Here is a 16357-nt window from a genome sequence, read left to right on the forward strand (position 1 = left end):
GCTAGTAACCCTAAAGTAACTATGTTGTCGGTCTGATCCGGCGTGACGTCCGAGTATCCACTTTGTTTGATTTCGCATTTCATTTTCAAGTTGATAACTAGATGATGTTGTAACTTGTTGTTTCTTATTTGTCGTTCCATTTTAAGTTACAAGATGTTAACTTTGCGAAATTGTGCTTTATGCGTTGTATTGGAAGTTCCAATGTTGGTTAAATTGCATCGATATTGAAAATCGTGTTTTGACGTTCTATTAAAGCTTAGGATTGATCCTATTGATTCATTTATAACATAGACGTTAGGTGGCATGAACCACTACTGTTATTTTGTGCTTTAGATTCTAAGTTGATGGCTTTGAGAACTTAGACCTTGTTGCATTGTATAACATGCTTTTTTGTTGTTGAATTGCATGGATAATGTGATTCTTGTTAACTTGTATTCAAATATGCTTTTGTTATGTTGTATGGATTACTCTAGACCTAGTTCAATTGTATTGAAAATGCAATTCATGTTAATATATGCTCAAGCATTCTTTTTGTCGTGTTCTTTAGATTATCCCAACCATGATTCGTTTCATACACGTATGTATATCATGATTCTTGTTGCTTAGACTCTAAGGTAGCTTAGGATGCTCCCCGAGTCTCACTTGGACATAGACGTTAGGTGGCATTAGCCCCTTTAACATGTTTCACCTTAAGGTGATAAATTTGTAAAATGCTAGGTCGATACATGCTCATCTCCTATGAGTAACTTTATGTTACTCACCCCTACGATACTGGGGCATATTTCAGGTACGAAGACTTGGTTCGTGAAGCCTAGCATTCCTTGGATGTCGTGTAGCTTTCAAGTTTCCATTTCATGCAAATGTTAGCATGAAATGTCATTTTATAGACTTATATGTCAAAATATGTATATTTGATTCCATGTATGTAATGTGTACATAAGTGCACTCCTTTCAATGTGTTGACATGTATGAGATGAGGCCGGAGGCCAATGACATGTATATTGTATTATATGCAACTTTTTAACTTCATGAAATGTTATGAAAACCTTGAAAAATCGCAAGTCATTGCTTCACCATGGTTGCATCGGGTGTGGGAATTCCATTTTCATTCTTTCATAGGGTCTTATTAATCTTGTATGAAGTGTGGCCAAGGGCCAAACGGTCATTTAACCCCGTTTTGTATTTTTGGATTCCGAGTTTTCATTCCAAGTTCCATTTTTGCCTTTTTGCCCGTTGGGGGGTCGGATTTTGTATCGGTGGTATATTTAAATCGTGGACCATTGTAGCACGTCCAAATAGGTAAGTTACGTTTACGTGCATGGTCATTTCCGGGCAAAACATTATCGTTTGTGTTTTGAGCCTCTTGTGAATTCATTTTGCATTTTTTTTGCATATTCTAATCTAGGGGCATTATGGACCTTTCACCTCAGTTTTTTTTTCTTTTGACATGGTCTCTTAGAAAACGTGATTTTAGGGGGGGTTTCTTTTTCGTGTTTTTCCAGAAAAGGTCGTCTTGGTACCGGAAATCCCTTGTGAAGTTTCAGCTTTCAGTTTTGATTTAGCAGCTTTATGACCCTCTTGTTCAGTTCTGATCTAGGGGCATTTTCGAGATTTCATAGTGAGTTTTTTTCAATTCCGTCCGTGTTGTCGGGTAGAAAACTTGATTTTAGGGGGCTTTCTTCTTCGTGTTTTTCTAGAAAAACTCGTCTTGACCTCCGTTTCAAGCCTTAGCTCTAGGCAGATCAAAAAAAATGTAGCAGCAGCCAAGGGCTGCCACCATGCCATGTCTTTGGGCGCCGGCATGCATGCCAGTGGGCTCGCGCATGGGCGCCGTGTGCGCCATGGCCCCTCGTCGGGCCGCTGCGACATCAATTCTTCTTTTGGGCTTTTCTCCTTCGTTCGGACTCCGATTCAAGTGAATTTTTTTTTGAACTTGACTAATTTTTCGCTGTCTTTCCAACGGTGTGCTTGGTTGCACCCGTTTCTTCCTGAATAATTTCCAATTTACCCTTTTTGCTTTAAGTGCTCGTTTTTCTTCGTCATGCCGTTTCTCCTTCGTTCGGACTCCGAATCATGCGATTCTTGAGTTCATCTTGATTAGTTTTTTGTTGTCCTTCCAGCGGTGTGCTCGGTGGCACCCGAATCTATAGTTTTCAGAAATGACTATTTTGCCGCTTGGGGGCTTGTTTGTCATATTTTTGATCTTTTGCTTCCGCATCAGTTCTTGTTGAGTTCCACGACCTCATGGAAGGTCACTTTGACTTCTTAAAGTCTTGTTTTCTATTTTCGCTTCCGCATTCAGATCCGTTATCGGATCAGCCTTACGGTTCATCACAGGACACGCTGGCCTAAAAAAGGGTTGTCACAGGTGGTATCAGAACGTCCGGGTTCGAATACCTTGGACGACGGGTTTTGGGTGCATATCATGCTCATGTTGTTTTGCTTTGATTTGTCATTTGTATCTTGATAACATGTCTTGTATGATAACATGTTCACATGTTCAGGTGTTTTGAGACATCTATCATTGGTTGAGCATGCTTTTGTGTATATATGCTTCCTGATAACATGTTCTGTGTCACTTTGACTTCTTAGAGTCTTGTTTTCTGTTTTCGCTTCCGCATTCGGATCCGTTATCGGATCATCCTTACAGTTCATCACAGGACACGCTGGCCTAAAAACCAGGGTAATCACATAGAAAATTATTGGTGAATTTGAATTGATGGTTTTTTTATTGTGCAGTTATTAGGGGTTTGAGTGTTTGTTTGTGAGGAAAAAAAATGAGAGGATTTGTAGAGTACATGAGTGGCCCAAAAAGAGTGTTTTAGAATGTTACAATGTTAAGAAAATGTTTGGTCGTTGGGCTTGCATCGCAACATTTTCCTAAGTTGCATCCCAACTTTCTTCTAATAAACATCCCAAATTCTTCCTTATCTGCATTCCAATATTTTTGTAAAATGAGTCACAACATTTTCCTAATGTACATCCTAACATTTTCGTAATAGAAATCCCAAAGTATTTGTAAAGTGTATACCAACATTTTCCTCTAAAGAAAACCCTAACCTCTCTTCTGTGTTTGAGGCTTTGGTCTGCGAAGAGAACCATCGCTACATTAAAGAAAACCCTAACCTCTTTTGCTCTTTCTTTGATTCAAGAAAACCAAAACCTCTCTCTTGCCCTTTCTCCTTCTTTCTTTTTCGGTGATTAAAGAGAAACCCATAACCGATCGCCCTAAAAACCCACAAAGCGCAGATGTTATTTATTCTTGATTTGGAGTCCTTCTTTCAACAATAGTAAGTGGCTGTTCCAAAAGTCTGAAGTTCTGTAGTTGGGTGAGTGTGAATTAGCCATTTTTAGTTTAATAATGTTGCCTAATGTTTTAAGTATAGTAGATGAGGTGCCTAATGTTTGCATTCACATGTGTGCATTAACATACATAAGACATCATAAATGTATTTGATTTCGTAATTTTTAAGTGATTAAATTGCTTATTTTCACTGCAGTTGAGTTTTAAGCATATTTTGCTTTGCTCTTCCTTAGTGATGATCTTGTATATATTTAAACTTTGTCACATATGTATGATTATAAAGTTAGTGTGTATAAATTTGGCTTATGGTTATATAATTTCTCTCCACTTAACTTATGTTTCATACACATTTTCCTTTTGCATATTTTCTGCTTGACAAATTACCCAGAAGAGCCAGTATGTCTTGATTTGATGATATTACCTACGTAATATGCCTTCCTAGAGAAAAAGACTATGTTTATATCATATACTCTGTATATTTTGTTGTGTAGTAGGAGTATTAGTTTTGAAGTGGCTTGTTTTAGGGATTAAGAAAATATAGCGTTGTCAATTAATCCACTATTTTTTTTTTAGCTAATACCTTTCATAATAATTCTCTTCATATTAGTGATTCAGCCTCCAAAAACACAACACTTTTCTAAAATCTTGTCATTTGTACACATGTAGCTTGATGAAACTTCATGCTTTGACAGATTGCGTAATAGTTATATTTTTATTTTTTATTTTTGGATTGAAACAAATGCTTCTGTTGGACATGTTTCAGCAGTTTAATTGCAAAATACTAATGCATTGTGTTATATATTTGGTAATTAACATGTTGTGGCTATGTAGCATGCAATGTACATTAATAGTCTCTGTCTATCATATCTAAGAAAAATGTATAAGTGAATGTGTTTCAGTAAAGTATAAGAAATATTAATATTTGTTTTTAATTATAGTTGACTTCTTCGACTGTTATTTTTTTTGATTTTCACTTCATTGCTTAAAGAAGAAAGGAATAAGGGAAGGCGAAGAAGAAGGGAATGTCTGTGCTGCTTTGTCTAAGGCTTGGGTGTGAGGGTTTTCGTGGTTGGTCTGAAATTAAGGTTGTTTGAGTTTAATTGCTGTGGCTTTGTTGGGTTCATTAAATTTGTTAGTGGAAATCGAATTTAGGGTTTGAAATGGGTAGGTTGAAGACTCTAGCTCGTAAGAAAGGGAAAAGGAAAATTATACCTGTTGCAAAGAAGAAAACCATCCCTAATCCTTCTCCTATTCAAAAATTTAGTCATGAGGTTGGTGAGAGTTCTAGAATGGGCTCCTCTGACAGTGATTCTGATCTGTGCCACCTAAAGAGGTAGATGATGATGAAGATGAAAATTAAGAAGAATTTGAACCCGAGGCAAACACTACAAACACTACTATATCTGCAAAGAGCAAAGAAAGTATGCCTCATCGTCGTCCTGGTAAAGTGTTCCTTTTATTCAAGTATGTATATATTAATGTTAATTTTGTAATTGAAATTTGGTTTGAAGTTTAGTTCTATTTTTATTATCTTTGGAATGCGATATATTACGTTAGACAGTTAGTTTTGGATAATTCCCAACTTTAAATAATTATATACATTGGTCATTAATTTGGAATTATAAAATCATTAAAATGTAGGAACAAATTAGGAAGTTATATTAATTTCACACGCGAGAACATAAAAGAAAACCTGTGATGTATATGGATAATTTCCAATTTTAAAAAAATATAACAAAAAACAAAGGAGCAGAGTTGGGTTATGTTAGCAGGATAGTTAGTATATGTATAATTATCAACTTTAAATAATTATATGAATTGCTCATTACAATTGGTGATTAATTTAGACTTCTAAAGTCATGAAAAAGTAGGAACAAATTGGGAAGTTATATGAAATTTTTTGTTTTTCATAAATGGAAGATATATGAATTTGAGAGTGGAGAACATAAAAAGTAACTTTTGATGTATATATATTTAAATCCTTATCCTTGGTTTATTCATGGTTGATCAAAGTGGCATATATAAGGAAATACCGAGAAGAGCACGGATTGACGAAAAAAATCAAGATGTCTCTAAAAAGACAAATAGAGACTGAAGCTAGGCATGCATAGAAAATTATGAGCACTGACGAGAAGGCCTCATATTATAAGCAAAAAAGTAGACTTGAAATGGAGTTCTGAAGGTTCGGATATGAACCTGCAAAAAAAAAGAGGAAAAGGGTAATGTGTTAAATTGAATTGTTTGTACTTATTGCATATAACATACACTTGAAAATTGAATGTTAATGTTATTAGTTTTTTAATGATATAGAAGAAGGCAGAATACAAGATTAAGGCCGGTTTCCACAGAAGCTCCATTCCGAAATAGTTGCGAAACTGAACTCTGAGAAGAGGAAGGATGTGGAGGATATCGGTTTTGGATTTCTGTTGGACCTCAAGTGTTTGCATTTGTCGACTCCACTTTCAACTACTTGATAGAAAAATTTGAGGTTGACAAATGTGGCATAAAACTCAAGGGCAATTAGTTGTTGCCCATAAATGCCTTTGAGGTGCATAACATTTTGGCGTTACCTGCTGGTATAGTGCCAGTGCCTATATCTTGTCAGTTTTGTGCAGACTGGATAGACGAGGGTGGATATCGGGACTCTTTTGTCTGTAGGCGATTTGATGAAAAGGTTTATAGAATGCGAAGCTGGAGATGAGTTTAAAAGGGCCTTTGTATTATTCGCATGTGCGACTGTACTAACCCCAAATGGTCGTTATCATGCGTATGTACAAGAGTTATTGGCCGCTGACAATGTGAAAGCAATAAGTTCTTACAACTGGTGCATATATGTGCTGGACCATGTGGTTGGTAGTTTGGGTGATAGGAAGTTGAAAAGAGAATATGTTGGTTGCTTGCTTTTCTTGTAGGTGTACAAGTTTTAATTTAACTCCATTTGCAAAATGAAAGTTATGAATTTAAATTGTTTCATATATAATATGTATCATATCTAATCTGTTATTTTGTTTCATACAAAATAACTGGTTTATTTGATGAAATATCAAGTGAAGTACCCATGCTATCTTAATGGAGATAGAAACAGCCTAGCTTATTGGGATGATGGCCTCGTACGTGATCGATTGAAATGGGAGGAATAGATGGGAAGGTTTGGAAATGGTCAGATATTATAGTATTTGTTAGCTACGTTGCAAATTTAAGTGATTGCATATCTTTATTTTATCATTCCAGCATCAGGGAGAAGAATAGTTACACATTGTGCGTAATTTGAATTTAGAATAGTTGATCACAGCTTGGGGCACAGAAGATCCGAGCAATGTTAATATTGGCCCAACAGCATGTGTTCCGTCCCAATCTCGGCCAGGCTCGTCCAATGCTGCATTAGAGGTAAATATATATTTTAATGCTGGAGATGATGATGTATGTATGAATAGGCTAGCTCCTAAATGTATTTCAATTAGTGTTCATCAATTATTACATGTGTATGTAGCATTGCATTAAAGATATGCAAAAAGAAATAAGAAAAGATACAGAAAATACAAAGACGTTGAAAAGAAAGGTTATGGAAATAGAGACTTTAATGAAGAAGAAATCAACAAAGGATTGTGGAGGTGAGGAGCAACAGTCTGCTGAGCCAAGAGATAAAGAGGATAGGGAGACAGGTGGTGAGGGGGATCATTTGATGGGGACGCATATGAGAGAGATGTAGGCCACCTTACTCCTACCACTAACACTAAAATGAATGACTAACAAATGGAAGAGGTCGATACGGTTGTTGTCATGGCTATGAAGCAGGACTTAAATGCAGCAGCAGTTGCAGGTTCCAATAGTTAGGTAGATATAAATGTTGGAGGCCTTGAAAATGCCATTAATGCTCTGGACATAGGAGATGATGAAGTCCTGGCAAATCTTAAACGAAGTAAGAGGACAAAAAAACTAACAAAATATTACTTCTCTCTGTTTGTGTATAAGGGAGGTAAGAAGATTCGATTGGGCAGTAAGGAGAAGAAATTGTTGACTTATGCGGCATCGCGTGAGCTTCCCGAAGATTAATTGTAACACACACTTGTTAAAATATTGTATTTGTGTCCTAATATTTCCATCTTTATTTATTTTCAATTAATATAATATTGCATTAAAATGAATATATTATTTTTAATTAATCTGTGTAGTGAAATATTGGTAGAAATGTATGGTGGTGCCCTTTCGCGAATGGAGATAGGTCAATTGTTTGAACCGGATTGGATTGATAACTTGGTGAATGATTGTAATCACATGTTATTTGTAATTAATCTTTATTGTTATGAATACTTAATTAATATAAGTGTTTACTTATTTCAGTTCATACTATTTTGAGCAAATGTTTTGAACAAACAATCAGGAGAACGTATGATCAAGTACTATTTCCTAAGTACAGTCGTGCAGTTCCTTGTGGCAAGAGAGTCGGTGAATTTTAAAACTATTGAGGAGCGGCGAGCAGTGATAAAAGAAGTGTGGCTAAAATATAGAAAGCATGTGAATATCGATTCAGACGTACTGAAGAACTGTGATCTGGTTTATTTCTTTGTTTGTCATTAATTTTATTTTAGTCGGTCGTATGTGTTGTATTTTATGTGCTTACGTCACTTTCATTAACTGTGATACAGTATTTTTTCCCTACAATTGTCAAGAGTCACTGGTTTTTGCTCATCATCAACCGACTGACTAATTCAGTTGATTACCTATGTTCATTGGGCCGACCATATAAATACACTAAATATGTCGATTACGTGGTACAACTCCATGCTTACTGATTCTATTTTTTTAATCTATGTCTTTTATTGACATTATATTAATCAATACATGTTTTTTGAAACATCATATTGAATAGAACTGTAAATGGGATCATGTTATGTATGATAGAAACAGTTCGTTGAGTTTGCAGTAGGGGAAAAGTGGCCATCATACAAAACAAGGCCTTCAAAGAAAATACCACTTCAGAATGATGCGTATGTATAGTTTAAATTTAAATATAATTATTTAATGAAATATATGATAAAAAGTTTAATATTTTACTATTCTATAAGTCACTGAATATATATGTAATTTATGCATTGGATGTTAGAAATGCTTGTGTTTTGTTCATCCTGAGGTACATGGAGTTGTGGAATGGGAGTGAATTATCAAGTACCTTTCATGTAAGTTGGGTTATTTATTGAAAGTTTATTTCATGCGTCGTAATGTGTAAAGTACATAACATTGTGTTGTATACTTTTTATATGATACAGGAGGAGCCTAAGCCCCTGCGTTCGCAGTTCATTTTGGATCTACTGGACGATCCCAGGAACGTAAAACGAGATGAATTGTACAAGCTCATGAACATTGAACAAATTTAATAATGCATGTTTTGGCCAGATTTTGATTAATGTTAACGTTCTCAATCCAAATAGGGAAAAGGTTATTGCAATTATGATTTGCATCATTCAAGTTTTCAAATTGGAGGGACACCTTCAACATTTGTATGCTGCTGTCTGATCATCTTGACCCTGATGAAGTGCGTATGGCTTGTAGGTACTTTGTTTATCTCAATCAAATCTTCAATCTTAATTGTGCATGTTGTTGACTTAAGTCATAATCCATCAGCAGTTAAATTAGTTAAACTGTCAGTAATGCAATTTTTGGTCATTGATCCATCATGGAAGTACTCGTATGTAGATGGTAGAGTAGAGTATTTGACTTTACCCTTTGTTTGTTTTGTCAATCCAAATTAAGTTGGTGTAATCATGTTACGATTTGCTAATTTAATATTTGTCATAAAATACAGCAATAGTTTTTTATTCAACAAGAATTAAATTGCACTACGTACTAGACATAAGCAAGCAAAGAACCGAACAGATAAATGGTTAAAAAGAAAAAAATGTAGCAAGTATATTCCGTATTATTAGTGTTTGACACATGAAAGGGGTGCGGAAAATCAGTATGCAAAATAAGCATAGAAGTAAATGATCTGTTTTACATAAATTGGTAGTGGGCTTATACCTGTTAGTTACATGATTGATGCCTGATTATAATGATGTCCCTGTCTGGAAATTTTTTATCCAAATCACATCGCAATTGTTGTCTCAGGTTTTGTAATGGGGGATTCAAACTTGTTCACTTTCATATGTTATGTATGATTATAATGATGTCCCTATGGAATGGCGGTGAAGTATCAAGTACCTTACCCCTTTCTTTCTTTTCCCAATCCAAATTGGGTTGGTGTAATTATGATAGTAGTTCCTGATTTATAGAAGTTAAGGTTGACAGTTAAATGGAGAAAATGTTTTTGTAGGTAGTGTCGATGGAGGATCAACGGCTGTGCTGAGGGTTTTATACATGTTGGGAAAAGAGAATGGCGAGGAAAAAAGGTGCAGTATAGAGAGGGAATTGGGAAGGCAATGGGTACCTAAAACAATGAAGGAAACAGATTATTGACGGTTTTAGACATTCGGGATACAATGATGTATTAGTAAAAGCAACAATTGTTCAAATATTCAGTAAGTAATGTTGATGTATTTGACTTTATCTATATCCAATTCCTCTAATTCTGTGTTACTGTTTCCAAAATATAATTTCCAAAAGAAGGATACGATTTTGGGTTGTATGGATCAACTCTGTATATGTTTCCTAGTTTGGTAGATTAGCATAGGTAATGAATCCAGTGCAGGAGGGATTTATATTTCTATTATTTGCCAATTGTTATAAAGTATTATATTATGTATTTGTGGAAATATGCATTTGACAATTATGGTAAACGATTGGATTATTTGGTTTCACTTTTCAAAGTGGACAACTAATTAGGAACAGCTAAAAATGAGATAGTGGACATATCCAATATGGGACAGATGCACTATACATTTTGTATAGTTATATTGACATAAATGAGTTATTTGAAGTTTCGGGAATAAGTCACTTATATGTCTCATCTTCATATTTGTTAGGCTAACAATGACTTACAGTTTGGGTCGATTACATTTATGTGTTAGGAATTTATTGGAATATATAAAGTAATAATGTTGTATAATATCTGTAATAGTAACATTCTAAAAACAAAGTTCAGATGGTCTAAAAATTTCAAACAAATTTCATGCTATGACTTCATATCATTCTTACTTCACCGACCAATACACACGTGAATGTATGCCTCTAAACATGCATTTAATATCAGTCAATCTAGTAAGAGAGAAAATATGCTTATGTGGCTGTGTAAAAGGGCTCTGTAAAATAAACAACCCTCTTACACATTGGTTAAATATGGTAGTGTATCTTAATAGAGTGTTGGAGATGAAAAAAATTTACAAATCATATGTACCGGTGTATATTTTACACAAAAGGGTTATTGAACATACCATTGAAGATGCTCTAAATCCCAATATTTTCCTAATTTAAATCCCAACATTTTCCTACTTTAAATCCTAACATTTTTGTACTTTAAATCCCAACATCTTCCTACTTTAAATCCTAACATTTTCTTTTTTAAATGTCCAATACTTTTCTACTTTGTAGCCCAAAATGTTCGTAGGATAATCTCAACATTTTCCTAAACTGAATCACAACATTTTCATACTTTAAATCCCAACATTTTCGTAAAATTAATTGTAACATTTTCCTGAAAGGAATCACAAATTTTCCTACTTTAAATCCCAATATTTTCCTATTTAACATCTCAGTTATTTCGTAAGATGAATCCAAACATTTGATACTGTAAATCCCAACATTATCATCAGTACAAAAACACCTTACCATTACAATGCGGATATAAAATTTACAATGTTTAAATAAACATAAGACAAAAGTTGGTTCATAACCATAAAGAAGGATAAGACCTTACAACTGAAACCTTACGTACGAAGTAAAACGGATACAGTTAACAAAAAGCATAAGATAGCTATAAGTAGGGTTGACAGTGCCAGTAGCTTGACTAATGCATTTCTTGTTTGGATGAGTCTCACAGTTGAAGCAGGGTCTCCTGTTTCAGATTTAAGTTCTTTAACTTTATCCACCAAATTAATGCGATCTCCCATGGACTGGTCAGTTGGTAAGTGTTGTGGTTGACTTGCAAAGAAAGTTGAAGATTAACCAAGTCTGGTAGAAGAAATAGGATGGCATCATTCCTAGAATCCGCAACGTTCATGTTGTGGTTTTAAACATACATAATATAACCTTCCGTTGGCATTTTGTTTTTTTGTAATTTTGACATCTGTCTTCACTTGACACCAACAAAGTGTATTCATATACCTTATGTTAGGTAAGTCAATCGTTTTTGTGCCTGATGCAGATGTAGCCTGAATAAAGGGAAATCAACACATTAAATAAGGTTTCACCAAACTTTCTTCCCAAAAATTGACAAAAATCCAATTTCATCATGGAGGAAGTAAAAATTATTTGAAATAAGTAAATAGATTTAATAAATTAAGAGAGGGAATCCTAGACTGTGTTTTGAACATTAAATGGCCGGAGTGATTTGCGATTTCCACGACTGCTGGTGTAGGTGGCCATTGATGATCATCAATTATGGGATTTGCAAGAACACCTACTGGTTTACGAAACATAGGAGTCCATGTGCAAGTAGGAGAAGAATATAACCGTAATTCATATGAAGTAAATTTGGGAAGTCATGATTTATAGGACTCCATAAATAGTAATGCCAATCAAAGTACAGAAACGGTAAGTTTTTCAAAATTTGAATTTCAAAAATTTGACTCTAATATTGTCCAATAAAATATTTAGGAAACAAATGCGAAGGAGAAATTGTCAACATAATTCGTACATAACATTCTAACATTTACCTACATTAAATCCCAATATATTAAGAATTAAGTACATAAAAGTCCAATCTTTACGTAAACAAAATCCCAACACTTACGTAAATAACATCACATTTAAAATAAGCCATCAATGTAATTTGTTGAAAGTTTTCCTTACAACAACATGACATTTAAATCACACCAACAACGATGGCAAGTTATGACATCCTCGTTCAAAATCCAGCATCGCCAGTTAATGTGGTTCCCTTGCGGACAACATTAAGGAACATATTTAAAGAATCTAGCATTCTCATACTCTTGTTTCTGAATTAGTGTGAGTATTTTTTTTCCAGGCAATCTTCAATACTATCCGCAGATGCTCATTTCTCCATAACAAATTTAATAAATGAATTTTGGCCTCCTTGTCATCATCATCAGAAAACAGTAATGCAATGCACATGACATATAACGACTGAAACCCATTTCGAGGCAGAAATGCCAAGCCTCTACGTTTGTTAAAGACAATTCAATCCACCTATGATAATGCGAACAGAAGTTGGAACGATATTATTGTACAGAACTTTAATTTTTAAATATATAAATAATAGAATCTTATGACACGTACCACTCCTCTTATAAACCTTGCATCATAATTCCTGGACTGAAAGCTATGTTGTATGTACATGCACCTATCTCCGATTACATATTTTGGCCCCTCACTTCCAAGTACATGCTCTGCTACACCGTAACCTTCCTATGTCAGCGTCCACGGTGCATTTCCAAGTTCTTCCATTTCCCTACAACATGATATGTAAATTTCAGTCCAAACCTTTATTGAAATATATATTCTGTCATGCATGGGTAGTGAAAAATAAGAACTAACCACTCATGCTTGTCTTTCAAATGGTTGAAACATAAAGTATCAACTCTGCGAATGACATCGTCAATCCAATATTGCGTTTCTGTATCCATTGGATTACTGCTCTGTAAACGCAATAGTTTTCAATTATTTTTTGGAATTGTGGGTGGGTTGTTATTAATACGACAACTATTTAAATACATTTCTAAACAACATTTCATACCTTCATGAATCGGCATATACAAAATTAACTGCTACTGGATGGCTTTTTAAGAAGTTAAACTACTGGGTGGTATCTTATTAATAGGACACCTATTTAAATACGTTTTTAAACAATGTTTCATATATATTGTTTTTGATATATTCACTGCTATATATAGGGTTTATTATTGTAGTACAGAAGTCAAAGTACCTCATAATAATGAAAACTGCATATACAATATTAACTGCTATATATTGTGGTAAGTGTACGAAAGAAGTGAAAGTAGTTGAAAGGGATTAAGAGTTTAATAAATTCTGAATGACCCGGAGGCAATCAATCAATCCAAACCTACAAAAGTCCGCATATCCAAAATTCACTGCTGCTTCGAATATATTGCTATATGTATTAAAGAAGTCAAAGTAGTTCAAAAGAATTAAGAGTTCAATTAGTGCTGAATGACCCACACCTAATTATAAAGTTCCAAATCTATCAAACTCAGCATATCCAAAATTCATTGCTATAAACCCAACATAACCCGGACCTAATCAATGATGGCAGTAAAGACGTAAATGGTTTCTCAACTGCTATATATATTGTAAGTGTGTGCTATATATATTTGTACCCTAGGGCCAATCCAACGAAACCTATACACCAAGTTTGTCCAGATCAATAGCCGGACGTCGATATTACGCTGTTTTTGTTGGTTGAAAAGTAGGCATATACACGAACCGGGCAAAAGCTATAGCATAGACGTGAGGGTTTCATAATGGCAAGTATTATCCTTACCATACCCATACAGAGGCCGTTGAAGCAGTTCATCGATGTCACATGCACGAGCTTGGGTCCACGTCAAACTCTCAAGGCGAAGTAATAAATGTCAATCAACCAATTCAACCTCAATAACGTATCAGGTATTACGAGTTGGTGGGTACAAGGAGTGTGATTGTCGTAGAGTGCAGACGACTTGGGGTGACCATTCCTAGAGCACGACATCTTGAAATGCAAGAGTCAGATGCCGTAGATATGGAATTTGTCATTGTCCAACTTAAACGTTAATTAATTGTAAGATGGCATAAGATGAAGCAATTGACAAAGGCGATGAAGACATACTAGGATCTGGATGAAGAGGTTAAAAAAATTATAATTGAGCTGGACCTAAAATCGAATTCTAATTTGTCAGATTTTTCTGACTCCAGAGATGATGACTTTGAAATTCCACCACTAAAGAGTAGTACTTCCAAAACAAAGTGAAATGTTGTTGGGAATTATGATGTATTAAGCAGACTCCTATATGTCTGCAGTTTTGATTTTAGACGGATCTATATATGTTGCAAATTTATGTTGGTTACCTTCATGGGATTTGGCCTGGGATTACGTACTTTGTTAAAAGAAATTTGCTGCCCCCATGCATATATATATTTTTACGTCAACTTTGAAACATATATGTCTTCATATTTCATTCAACATCAGACATCATACACATATATTTCTTACACAGAAAAGAGAACACCATAATATAAACAGACATACAAGGTCCAAACCCAACCCACTAATACAGGTTACGAAACTTCCAAAAACTGCTTCACACTTAACTTCTGCACATACAAAAGGACACCCACCCCCTTCAAAACATTCCTTTACAACTAGGCAGAAAAGGTCTTCCCAAATCCTTCATCCTTCCTCAAGTTCCATCGTCACCTGTGGCGTCAGAAGAGTTGAGAACTTCGATGACCATGTCGTCATTAGATCCAGAGTTCCATAGCTCTACAAGCCTGCGCAGGCGCCGTTCCACCCTTGTCACCAACCTCTAGAGGCGAGTGAGTTCACTCTCATAATTGTCTATTCGCATGATTAGGTATTGCAGCGTAGGGGTAGGATCTGGACTAGAGGGTGCTTGACGAACAGAGAATGGACTGAAAGTGGGGTAATTGGGGCTGGGTCTGCGTGGTATGTGGTTTGGTAGTTGATGAGTGCTGAAAAGTGCGCATTTAAACCCCTTAAGTTTAGGTATTCTAGGACCTTTATCTATCTTATTTTTTCGTCTTAGACTAATTTCATGTTATTGCCCTTTTCAGGTGCTTATCCCAAAAATAAGTTAATTCAGCTAAGTAAGAGCATTAAAGAAGCTATCTCAAGCTAAATGGAAGAAAGGAGCAAAGTGGAAGCAAAGTGTGAAAAAATAGCAAGTTCGATCGATCTCAACATTACTTCAATCGATCAGAGCAAGATCAATCTGGCTTCATCAAGATGGATTCAAGCAATTGTCCTTATCTAAAAGATCTCACCATCTTCGATTGATCCAACCTTTCTCAGATCGATTGAAATTATTCGATCTTATCCATATCTACCACCCCACCTACCACTCTTGTCATTTTCCCAAAATATCCCAATATATCTCAGAGATTTGTCTTTATTCAAAAAGGCGCTGCCAAGGATGATCGATCTCTGCAACATTCGATGGATCTCACCAATGTTCGATTGACCTCAACACAGTTCGATTGATCAAACCACCTCAAGTCCAAAATAAAACAAAGTCCAGCTCATTAAAATATGGCTCGTGGTGTAATCATTGCAAGGGCCCTAGTGCACGAGTCCAAACCATTGGGTGTGACACTTGAGTTACCCATATAAGAATTTTGAGTCATTTTTACATCATCTCTCAACATAACTTACACATTTTATATCTTGGGGAGGAGGCTAGAGACTAGAGAGTTTTTTCCTTACTTTCTATATATTTTTCCTTACTTTCTAAATTGTTACATTTTACTTGCTTTAATTTCAATTGCATTGTAGTTTAATCAACTAAACAAACCATCTTTTGATCACTCAACCTACTAACCCTATATATTGTTTCCATTGCAAACACACCCACAATCCATTGGGACGATCCCTACTCACCCTAACTATATTTTTAGTTAGACGTAGTAATGGCTTTTATAAATTTAAAACTTGGCCACATTGCACACTCACATTTTTAGCACATTTTTAGGCTTTGGTCCAACGACATTCCAAGTTTTTGACACCGTTGCCGGGGATTGAATTGGCAACGCCGTGTTTTGAAAACAATTAGGAATTAGTACTCTTTTGATCGTGTCTTTACTTTACTTTATTTTTGTTACTTATTGTGTTTGTTCTTGATTGGCTAGGTGCATTGAGCTAAGAGAGTCAAGCAAAGGGAATTAAAAAGCAAAGAAAGCAAAGAAGCCAAGTGAAGCTAAGCAAAAGTA

Source organism: Cornus florida, unplaced genomic scaffold (genome assembly GCF_030987335.1).
Source record: "Cornus florida cultivar Cherokee Brave unplaced genomic scaffold, ASM3098733v1 CherokeeBrave_3.0.0_Hap2_Chr10, whole genome shotgun sequence".
In the NCBI taxonomy this organism is placed as follows: domain Eukaryota; kingdom Viridiplantae; phylum Streptophyta; class Magnoliopsida; order Cornales; family Cornaceae; genus Cornus; species Cornus florida.